This window comes from Falco cherrug, chromosome 11 (assembly GCF_023634085.1).
Source record: "Falco cherrug isolate bFalChe1 chromosome 11, bFalChe1.pri, whole genome shotgun sequence".
NCBI lineage: Eukaryota > Metazoa > Chordata > Aves > Falconiformes > Falconidae > Falco > Falco cherrug.
In genome coordinates this window covers 20,386,156-20,396,197 of record NC_073707.1, presented here as the reverse complement: position 1 = coordinate 20,396,197, position 10,042 = coordinate 20,386,156, and the positions used below count along the sequence as shown (strand labels likewise).

General features: G+C 45.6%; 1 long non-coding RNA gene across 1 annotated transcript; it reads left to right on the top strand.

The window, feature by feature from the left end:
* The first annotated feature begins 5,600 nt into the window (after positions 1–5,600).
* On the top strand, positions 5,601–9,747 carry LOC129737073 (uncharacterized). The gene is made up of 3 exons (XR_008734493.1): positions 5,601–5,722; positions 6,493–6,601; positions 9,325–9,747. It is a non-coding gene; the product is annotated as an uncharacterized LOC129737073 (long non-coding RNA).
* The last annotated feature ends 295 nt before the right edge of the window (positions 9,748–10,042 follow it).

The window sequence follows — 10,042 nt, the reverse complement described above, 5'->3', positions numbered from 1 at the left end:
AGCAACTCACTCTTTTGTTACGGGTGGGGAGATTGAGGCTCAGAGAAGGGATCTGAGCTGCACAGCATCGGGAAGCAGAGGGAGGGCTGGGAATAGAGCCCAGCTTGCACTGGTGCGGAGCCAACACAGCGGGCACCAGACCCGCTCAGTCCCCTGAGGGCGGGTGGGGAGCGGAGGATGAGGGCAGGCAGAGCTGGCACCGCTGGTGGAAACAGACTCCTAGAGCCAGGTGGCATTTATTCCAGTATTCAAACCCTTGCAGGCTGAGGAGATTCAGAAGAACAGTTTCGTTAGCAACGTCTTTTTTCCCTTGTACAGCTCAGGTGCTTGAAGCATTGGAAGACCTGCTATTTCATCTGGTGTCATTAATATGCTGTCATTTACCATGGGGAGAAATGGCAATGCTGTTTTGCATGGAGGATGGCTAGTTCTTTGAAACCCACTATTTTGGTTTATTGCAAAGGTGAAGAGCTCAACAGAAGAGGTATAGCTCAACTCCTTCCCTAGAAAGCATCTGATGGGCAGTCTTATTGTGATGCTGTTGTGCACCTCAGCCAGGGCTGTCCCAGGAGAGGGGTTGGAGCTTTTGCCTGAAACGGTCCCTGGAACTCTGCTGTTCCTGTGGATGCTTTTCACCACTAGCTAGTTGCTTGCCACTAGCACTAAAACCCCTGGGAAATAGTGATAAGGAAGGCCAGGTATGGCTTTAGCCAATTTCTTAGAAGCTGTTCACCTTTCATAAGCCTGTGCTTTGTGCAGTTTAGGTTAGAGAATTAAACCAGGGCTGCCCTGAAACTCATGAGAATTGTGCCAACTGGCCTGGAATTTCAATCCAGAACAAAGACTAGAGCTCTCTGAAATATCAAAATGTGAAATTTTAGCCACAAGCCTCTCTCACTTTTGAATAAAGAGTTGTATGTATTTATTGATATATATATATGAGGCTCTAGATGCCAGTTTTCCTCCCTGGGAAGACAGCTGAGTCTGTGTTGCCTGCATTGGGTACTCAGGGCTACTCTCCGAACCCAGCTTGCTCCCTGCACTGACACCAGCGTGGCAAGACAGGCACAGTTGGAACAGGGTCCCTGACCCACCCAGGGCAGGGCTGAGCACGGCTGTCAGCTTGGCACAACACTGCTACGAAGTTCAGGTAGTTTGTTTGCTGTTGCGAAGACCAGGCAGGCTGCAGACTGCATTCCTCTCTGCAGACTCTCTGTGGACACGTGGGTGGGGGATCTTGGGGTCTGCTGTGGTCCCGGCTGTCTCTGGTAGGCTCAGTTAGCAACGGTGTTAGAAATACTTAGTGCAGCCAACTGTGGTGAAACGACCCTCTCTGTGTATTCAGAATAGCTGCATAACTTTAATGTGCTTGTGTTCAAGGGTTGTTGTTAATTTTCATTTCTGCTGTTCAGACAACAGAGAAAGGGAAGTCTCTGGTTCAGAGCAAAACCCAGCCTAGGACTGTGAGTCTCTTGTTAATCTGACGGTGGCTAGAAATCTTCCACAGTTGCCTGATCTTACTGTTCTGTCTGCGGTGAGGACAGCAGGCGCTGAGGACATGGCTTGACATTACGGATGAGATGATGGAAGGGCTATCTGCTCCCCACAGCAGCAGACCTGCTGCCAGCTGTTGTCCTCACTGTCAGCCGCGTGCTCCCACCTTGTCCCTTGTGCTAGTGCTGTCCCTTGGCTGCCTCTGGAATGAGTCTGTTCAGGGGCTAAACCAGCAAATCATTTTCTTTTGGTTTGGTGCTTTGGACTGGCTCTGAGCTGGGGTCGGATGAGAGGTGGCATGAGCACGAGGGACAGCCCCAGCCCCATTTTGGCAGCGGCTAATTGCCAAGCTGGTTTAGCTGAATCCAAGACATGGAGACAAATGCTTTTCTGGTTTTGAACCAAGCCCGAGTTCAAACCAGGGTGGCTGGTGCAAAGATATGGCATGAATTTGTTCTTTGGTTTCAAAGGGAATGAGCTGTCTGCAGTAAATCAGGCAGGTTTCGCTTATGACTCTTCCTGACAGTGCAGTCTTTCTTGCAAATTGTTCTGCTATTAAGCGTCTATGGTTTCAACTCATCCAGCTTCTAACATACTTTGCTGTTTATCTGTTTAATTGCAAGGGGTCCATTGTCATGCTGTCTGACTACAGAGTGCCAATTTAAGTGTCTACAACCCTGAAAGTGCACTGCCCATACTCCCAGCCCCAAATCCCTCTGCTTCGTGCAGGCATGCTGTGTCAAACCAGATAAGTGGGTAAATGCTAAAAATTTAGCAATTTAGCATGTGTTCAAAGCTGCCAACTGGCAAGAATCCTCAGAGCAGTAAGATGAAACACTCCAAGTTACAGAACAAAATGTCTGTGCTGGGGTACTGAAATACATGTATTAAATGTACTATTACTGAGGTTTAGTGGCAAACCAGAATGAAAGGTATTTAAACAAATCCTCGCTTGATGTAGCATTGCTGTAGTCCAAGTCATTGCTCAGCACATCACAGAAAACAATATTATCCAGCTTTTGTTCAATCCCAATTACTTTTCTGCTTCAAATAATAAGGAGCATTTTTCAAAAAAAAAAGTGGGGTTTGCTTAGACGTTAGGGAAAATAAAGTTGACAGACACCAGAACACTGTCTTGGGAAATTTGCTGTGAGGCAGGCACAAGTATAAAAAAAGTAATTATATGTGAATGTTGATAATTCATTTACTGTGATAGTGGCATTGTTAGAGATGCCAAAATCCCATTTTATCTGCATCTGCATGGGCAAGCTTTTTGAACAAGTTTCTATGTTTCCAGTAGTGAGACTCTTCTGATGAGGCTGTAAGAAGCACGAGGACTTCTCCATTGCAGCAGGAAGAGGGCTCACATCAGGGTTTGGCGACAAGTAGTCCCCATTCGAGGAGTTCAGCCAGAAGGTCCATGCTGTACTGGGATCCTGTGTGAGCATCAATCACTGTCTGGGTTGCATCACGTAGGGATGGCCACGAAAGGTTTAGTTCATTAAGTGACTTCTATAAAATAACTCCTGTAGAGAAGACAAGGTGAGGTGCAACAGATCTGACATTCAGTCTGCCTTTCTCTGGTAGGTTAATGAGGAAGGTGGGAGAAATGGTTCGAAGAACCCCTGGCTTCATCGCAGGCCTGGAGTCAACAGGGAACAGCCTGCAGCAAGAAGCCTCTGACTGGACACCAACTGATGCTTCGGTTTGAGGAGAGGTGAGTGCAAAATGTGACACCTCAGCAGCCTGTAGGTCCTGTATGCTGTGTGAATGCCAGGGTGGGAGAGGACAAAGCAATTTCCGCTCCCGAGCTGTTGCATCTAGCCAACACGTTTAGTGCACGTGATGCCACACTGTTCCATGCACTGTGGTAGTCCCAGGACCATGGACATATGCTTTTAGTCACAGCCTGTCACCTCATCGTGTGCCCTGAGGTGCTGTGCGTGAGCTGTAGGGCCAAATCCCACCCTCCCACCTCCCTCCCACCTTCCACAAAGGGTGTGTGGAGCCTTGAAGGAAACCATACCAACCCAGCCATCACTGTGTCTGCTCCAAAGCCCAGGGAAGGTGAAGGACGGGTCCGTTGCTGAGGGTATCATCATGGAGCTCACTATGGAGCTCCTGCCACTGAAGAAATCTTATTCTAGCAGTGAGTTGCATTGCATCCCAAAGCAACAGAGTATGTATGAGCTTAACAAACTCAAGCTCAGCTCCTCTCACAAACCAAAATAAATTGTTTCCATGCCTGCCCGGATTCTAAATTAGCAGAACAAACAGTCATTTAAAATGAATGATTTCAGCTCAGAGGAATACAAAATCAGAGACTGTATTACTTCTCATTGTAAGAATACTGTTAACCAAAAAATATTACCTAGATTTTCAATCTTCTATAGACTGGGCAAAATATCTTCATTATACAGTGGTCAACAGACAATATAACCAGTTCTGGCTCCGCATCTGTCATGTCCAACACTGACGGATTGTCCTCTTTCGTGCTTTTACACATAGCAAGGGTTACCAGCTACATGGCTCACATCTTTATTTGGCCTGTGTGGAGGCTGGACCTGGAAAGATTTTACCCCAGAATTCACCAACATGAGCTGTTTCTCTGCTCTGCTGTGCACTGCAGGGACCCCAGCAGCTGTGGCATAAGACAATGTTCAGGTATTGCCAGAGGGGAATGGGGGTGCAAGAGGAAGGGAGGAAGGAGTGCCTGTGGTGTCCTGTCTGGAAGGGGGAACAAAAGAGAGGGACCAGGCAACATTAGCTGAAACTTTGCACAAAGCTATTTGGCAACCTTTCTGCAGCTCTGCCTCAACTAGTCCCAACTCTCTTGAGCTGCCCCGTCATCTTTTCTGCCATTCTTGCCAGCCATGCTTTCCTTCATCTGGTCCAGGAAACCATTTTTGCATGGAAGGAGGTTAGTAGGTGATGTCTTCTGAGACATATTCTTCTGAAGTGCAAACCCGTGCAGGACAGCTATTTGCAACAGGTTATAAGAGGTTACTTTCAGGCAAGCATAGATGTATGATGAACACATTACTCTAAAGGCAGCTCATAATTTGATACAGACCTTTGGAAGCATTGCTACCAAATTCCAGTTGTGCAAATTAAAACTGAGTGTTTCAGGTCAGATTCAGACTGCTGCAAAGTCAACAGGGGTCTCTCACTGTCTCCAGCGGGGTTTTTATGGGATCCATATTGAATAAATAATCAAGAAGTAAACCTGTATAGAATCTGATTACCTGGTCTCCAGCCTCTGGATGAACTCTCTGCTGTATCATGAAAATATAACATTGGCATTTGAAATTCCAGCAAACTGGAGCAGCAATTCCATCACCCAGCTGCATACCTCTGGTCAAGTTCATCTATGACTTCTGGTCCTAAGTCACTGGTCTCCGTTACACAAGAGGTAAGACTCTATGATTTACAGCTGTCCCTTCTGCTTTTAATAATCTGCAAAGAGATCTTTCTTACATGAACTCTAAGCAGCTGCAGGTGCCTGCACGAGCTGGCAAATCTGTCCCCCAACCATTCACTCTTTCCACAAGTCACCATGTCTCCAAGACTGCCAAGATGCCCCTGAGATGATCCAAAGGATCTCTTTTATTTTAACAGCCAGGTTTTTGTTATTCTGTCCAGGAGAAGTAAAGCTATCAATTGCACAGAACATTTTAAAGCACACCAAACAGCAAATATTCCTCTGTTTAGGATATTTAAATATCACAAACCACAAATTTCCCGGTGTTACTATTTTGTAGCTGGCATTTGTATTCTAGTGCTCCAGTCTACAGTCTGAGGAGGTGACATGCTCGCATTAAGGCTAGAGCAAAAGGGGATGCACACATAGCCTTGTGCAGTCTGCTTCCAGGCAGGAATTGCTTTTGCAGAGCCTTTCTCTCCAATATATTGACTTACAGTCACCAGGTTTGAATACCACGTCTTCCTCACCATGATGAGGCTGGATGTATCAGGTAGAGCCAGCATGGCTGACACAGGCCACTTTGTGCCAGAGTGGGTGTCTGCAGCCAATCTTGGCTGCATTTTTTGACCCATCTACTTTTTTGGACCTTGGTATAATTGCCCTAATTGCATGTTTCCACTAGGTCTTTGCCCTCAACTACTCAAAAGCAGTTTTCAAGGTGCTGACCAAGTCAAAGTCTAAGGCAGCCTGACTGCAAGATGCTCTGTTGTCATCCGAGGTTCCTGCAGGGTCAGATCCATCCAGGTATCACATGTACTACTGGTACGGGGGGTATTACACAGGAGATAAGAGGGGCAAAAGGCTATAGGCATAGATAGACAGACACACTCTCCCTCCAAAAAGAGAAAGTTATGCCTACAGTTTGCCCTTCTCAGTCCTTCAACCAGCAGAAAAACACTGGTCACACTGTTAGATAAATCCTACAGATGTGGAAAAGAGGAGCTTCCCTTAGGTTAAGATAGAGGATGAGCGGTGCCATCCAGCATTAAGGGAGAGATTTTGAGACAAAGGAGGACTAAGTCCTGCACTGCCCTGTGGAAAGATGTTGTACATGGCTTTGGGGTACACAAGAAAAAGTGGGACATAGCAAACGTAAAGTCTGGATTTTAACACCAAGAGTCTTCATGTTATTTCCTGCAATCCTCTGGCACAATGCAATCATTTTCTAGCCCTGAAAATGACGGTCAAGGTTTGATAAAAGGTATAACTCATCAGTATGTTCAGAAGCAGCTGCAAAATCCAGATGGGAAAATGACCTTGGTTCCTGTAGTTAAAGAGAAAATGAGGCTTGGGCCAGATTAATTCCCAGGGTTGCACATTGATTTCATTGGAGTTGCCCTGAGGGTGAGTTTGATTCTTGACTCCTTAAAGTTTCCAAAACAAGCAAAATCCAGGTAGGCGGCAGTATGGAACTGATGAGACTTTTTACTGATGGGGCTTTTTTGTTTTTTTTGGTTTTTTTTTCCCCAGTTGTTTTAGTACAAGCTACCATAATGTAAAATTTATTCCCACAGATCTGTAGGAGCAGGTGACTGTTTTAGAAAGAAAAGGCAAAACCTTCCCCTGGAACTAGCTCATGCTGCCTTTAGAAAGATTTCATTTCATTGACGAGCTGCTTTTCCTGTAAGTACACCCAGCTTTGACTCTCGGGAGTGCATCCATTTGGTGTCTCTCTGAAACCATGACCTGCTGATGTGTTTGCAGAAGCTTCTCCCAAGAAATGTATTTCTGAACAAAAAAATGGTTTTACTGAATTAATAATAGATGGGCTTAAGCTGCAACAGTCAAAGTTAAATTACTACACGTGGTGTATGTACATGTAATATAAATTACTACATGTACAGGTGGACTCCAAGGTTTGGGCATGGCTAGAGCTAGGTTATCATGCTCCTTGCCAATCAATCAGATGTATCTGTTACTTAACTTTTGCCTTGTTTGAAATGCTACCGCTCTGTAAAAGGCCTATTCAATCCTACAGATAGAATAAAATTCTGAATAGTCCAGTGTTTGTATCTGGACAAAAAAACCCAGGGGTGAGCATAGGAATTAGAAGTTGGATTTTGTTTTATAGGGGAAAATATGGAAGGGGAATCCAAAGATGAACTAGACCCTCTTCCATGACAAAAATTTAGGTCTCTGAGTCCCCATGGGGAGCTTTTCCTGGGAAGCTCTGGCTCCACACACTGACTGCACAGTTTGAATTCAGATTTAAGTCCTACATGGCAGCCCGTTGTCCTTGCTAGGAGAGTCACTTGAACTTGCTGGTGAAGGGAAAACCTTGCAGTGCCCTAAATGTGACTTTCTGAAAGTTCATTACAAACTCACGTGAAAACTACTCATCTGAAGGGCAGAAGAACTTTTGTAGATGTGTGACTGGGCTGGGAATTGTCAGAGTATCCATCTGTTTATGAGATAATGTTTCCTGCTTCCACACCAGAAGTCAGTGTTTTCCCTATTAGTTCTGCTTTTCATTCTGTCTGATAGCAGGAAGCACAGAAAATAGTGCAAATTAGAAATGAAGATAATGCAAAGTTAGACGCGCCTCTTTTTGATCTTCAAATTGAGTTAATGTCAAGCAAAGCTTGTGCTCTATGCACTGGCTTGCCTCTTTAACGGTGAATTGAGTGAAACTATTTCACTTGCCAGCTTGTGCAGCAAGTTGGAAAAAAAAATTAATAAGTGGCAGTGTCAGAGTCACAGCACGTGTGATGCTTCTGAGGCCCAGTTGAATCAGAAGCTCTTTGCCTTTGCAGGGTCCTGTTATCATATGATCAGACCATTTTATAAGCCAGAACGTTGTGATCCTCACAGCACCCCTCCAGCAGGGCAGACGGAGGCTTCTGGCAGCATGAGCACAGGCTAGGAGCAGCGTAGCAGGAGGGCTGACACCTCTGTGTTTCCGATTTTGGGGTTCTCACTATGGGTTCTGCACAAATCAGGGTCCTTGGAAGCAGAATCACCCAGGCTGTTGAGCCTTGTTTTCTTGTCCTCCCTGGCATGCCTGGAGGAGGTGTGCGGTGCCCTGTAAGGGCTCTGTAAGGTCCCTCTGGCTCAGCCCACCAGCTGAAAGCCTGGCTTTGGGATGCCTTGGCTTGCGATCCCACTGCTGTCCAAGCAGAAACTGCTCTGTCTTGTTTGGTCTGGGATGCCCCAAGGACTCTGCAAGGATGATCTCCCAGGGAAACTCAGACCCCTGGGAAAGGAAAGCGTCACTGCATGCAGGAGCCAAGCCAGGAGCTGGATATAGAGTCTTAAATGTCACCAAAGTCTACTTCAGGGACTGGCACTAAGATGGAGCCACTGATTGCTTTTCTCCCTGCAGTTTTTCTCAGAGCTCAAGGAATTAAAATTCACCAAAAGCCTTAATTTCTGAAAGACATTGTCTGACATACTTTGATCTTCACAATGTCATTTAGTCTGACTGTCGGACCAACATTTTCCTCCTCCCCTGTGCTGCCCCTTCTTCTTTTTTTTTTTTTTATCAAGAAATGAGAAATAAGAGTAGTAACCAGCTACCTAAGATGCAGAATACACACAAGATTAGCAGAGCAGAAGCATACCGCTTCCCAGCACTGCTCAGTATTTAAACTGAGATATTTAGTTCCCATGGGGAAAATTGTACTAGAATAGAAAAAGGCACAGCATGCAGCTATTATTGGGGCAGTGATTGTAATGAGCATGGAAAATGGAACGATATATAACCCGTTCTTAATAGACTCTTGGGAGGGTTATCCTCTGCTTCTCCTCAGTTCCCATACCCAGACACTTTTTTTTAATAGTTGGTAATGACTTTTTTTTTTCCTGAGAGCCCAGATCCATTTGTATTGCTCAGTAAGCATTAATGGCATTTCCCAAAGATTAATCATCCCCCATGCCCACACCAGAATATTGTTTGAATAAAACAAACGCCCTTCTTTCTTTTCAAGCAGTTGTTTGACCAGAGATCCTATCCTTTCCAAAAGGCCACAAAAGATCAAATTTTTGTGCACCCATTCTCCAGTTTCCTCAGGTGGGAATGCTCTGGAGCCTGTGCAAGCTCCTTCCACCATCACAATGCTCCCTAGTGTTTGCACTGGTGAGACAAGCCCTTGAGCCAAGCTGACCTAGACCTCCTTTGCCAAAGAGAAGGTGCCTGAAGTCCAAGAGGGATGCAGGTTAGGAAGATGTCCAGCTTCCTGTGCGTTCAACAGTTATTTATGCAAGTATCATGAAAATAAATATTCTGTCCTGAAATGGTAGTTACATAGCTTTAACTTTGTGGCCACAAAGGTTTGAGCAGTTTTGAGATGTTGAAAATGTGTCAGTCTGGCTATGGGTTTTTTTTAATTATTTTGTCCTTAATCAAGGTGTCCAAGAAGACCATGGGGAAATTGGTTGATGCCAGGATTGTTGCTCAGCAGCTGAAGCAAAGCAGTCAAGCTTTACTCTATGCTGGTGAGGAGGATGTAATTCTTGTTGCTTTTTACTCCATGGAAACAGCCTTCAATCACCCTGAAGGCTGAAGCATTGGCGGTGGGAGAGGGAAGACGTGAATGCCATGGAAACCTCTCTGCTTCACTGAGGAAGCACCGTGGTGTTTTTGATTTTACTCCTAGGTGTGTGCAGTGGGTCATCCCATAGCAGCAACTAGAGGTTTTGTTCTAGTTTTGGGAGCGGAATCTGTGTCTGAAGGCACTTGTGTTTTTTCTTGTTCCTTCCCTGCCACCCACCCTCTCCTTCCCTGATGCAAAGTGATGTTTACTGAGCCCTACCACCCTGGACCAGGGCTAAGCTATGCCACAGTTAATAGAGGTCTAGTGCTGGACATGTTTTGGGGCCAACACTCCCCCCATGCCAACACTCCCCCCATGTTAAAAGTAGTGTATAGCCATCAGCAATGGTTGGTTTTGTTTGCTGTAACTCTGCATCACCTTTTTTTGGGAACTGTAGTCCTCAAAAAGACAGTTCTTTCATGTCTACCATACATCTATGCTGCAGCCTTGCTGGCGTGGAACCAGGAAGGATGGCACATTTTGTTTCCTGCTACCTCCGATCAGCCCGGGGAGCTTACACCTCCACTTGCTC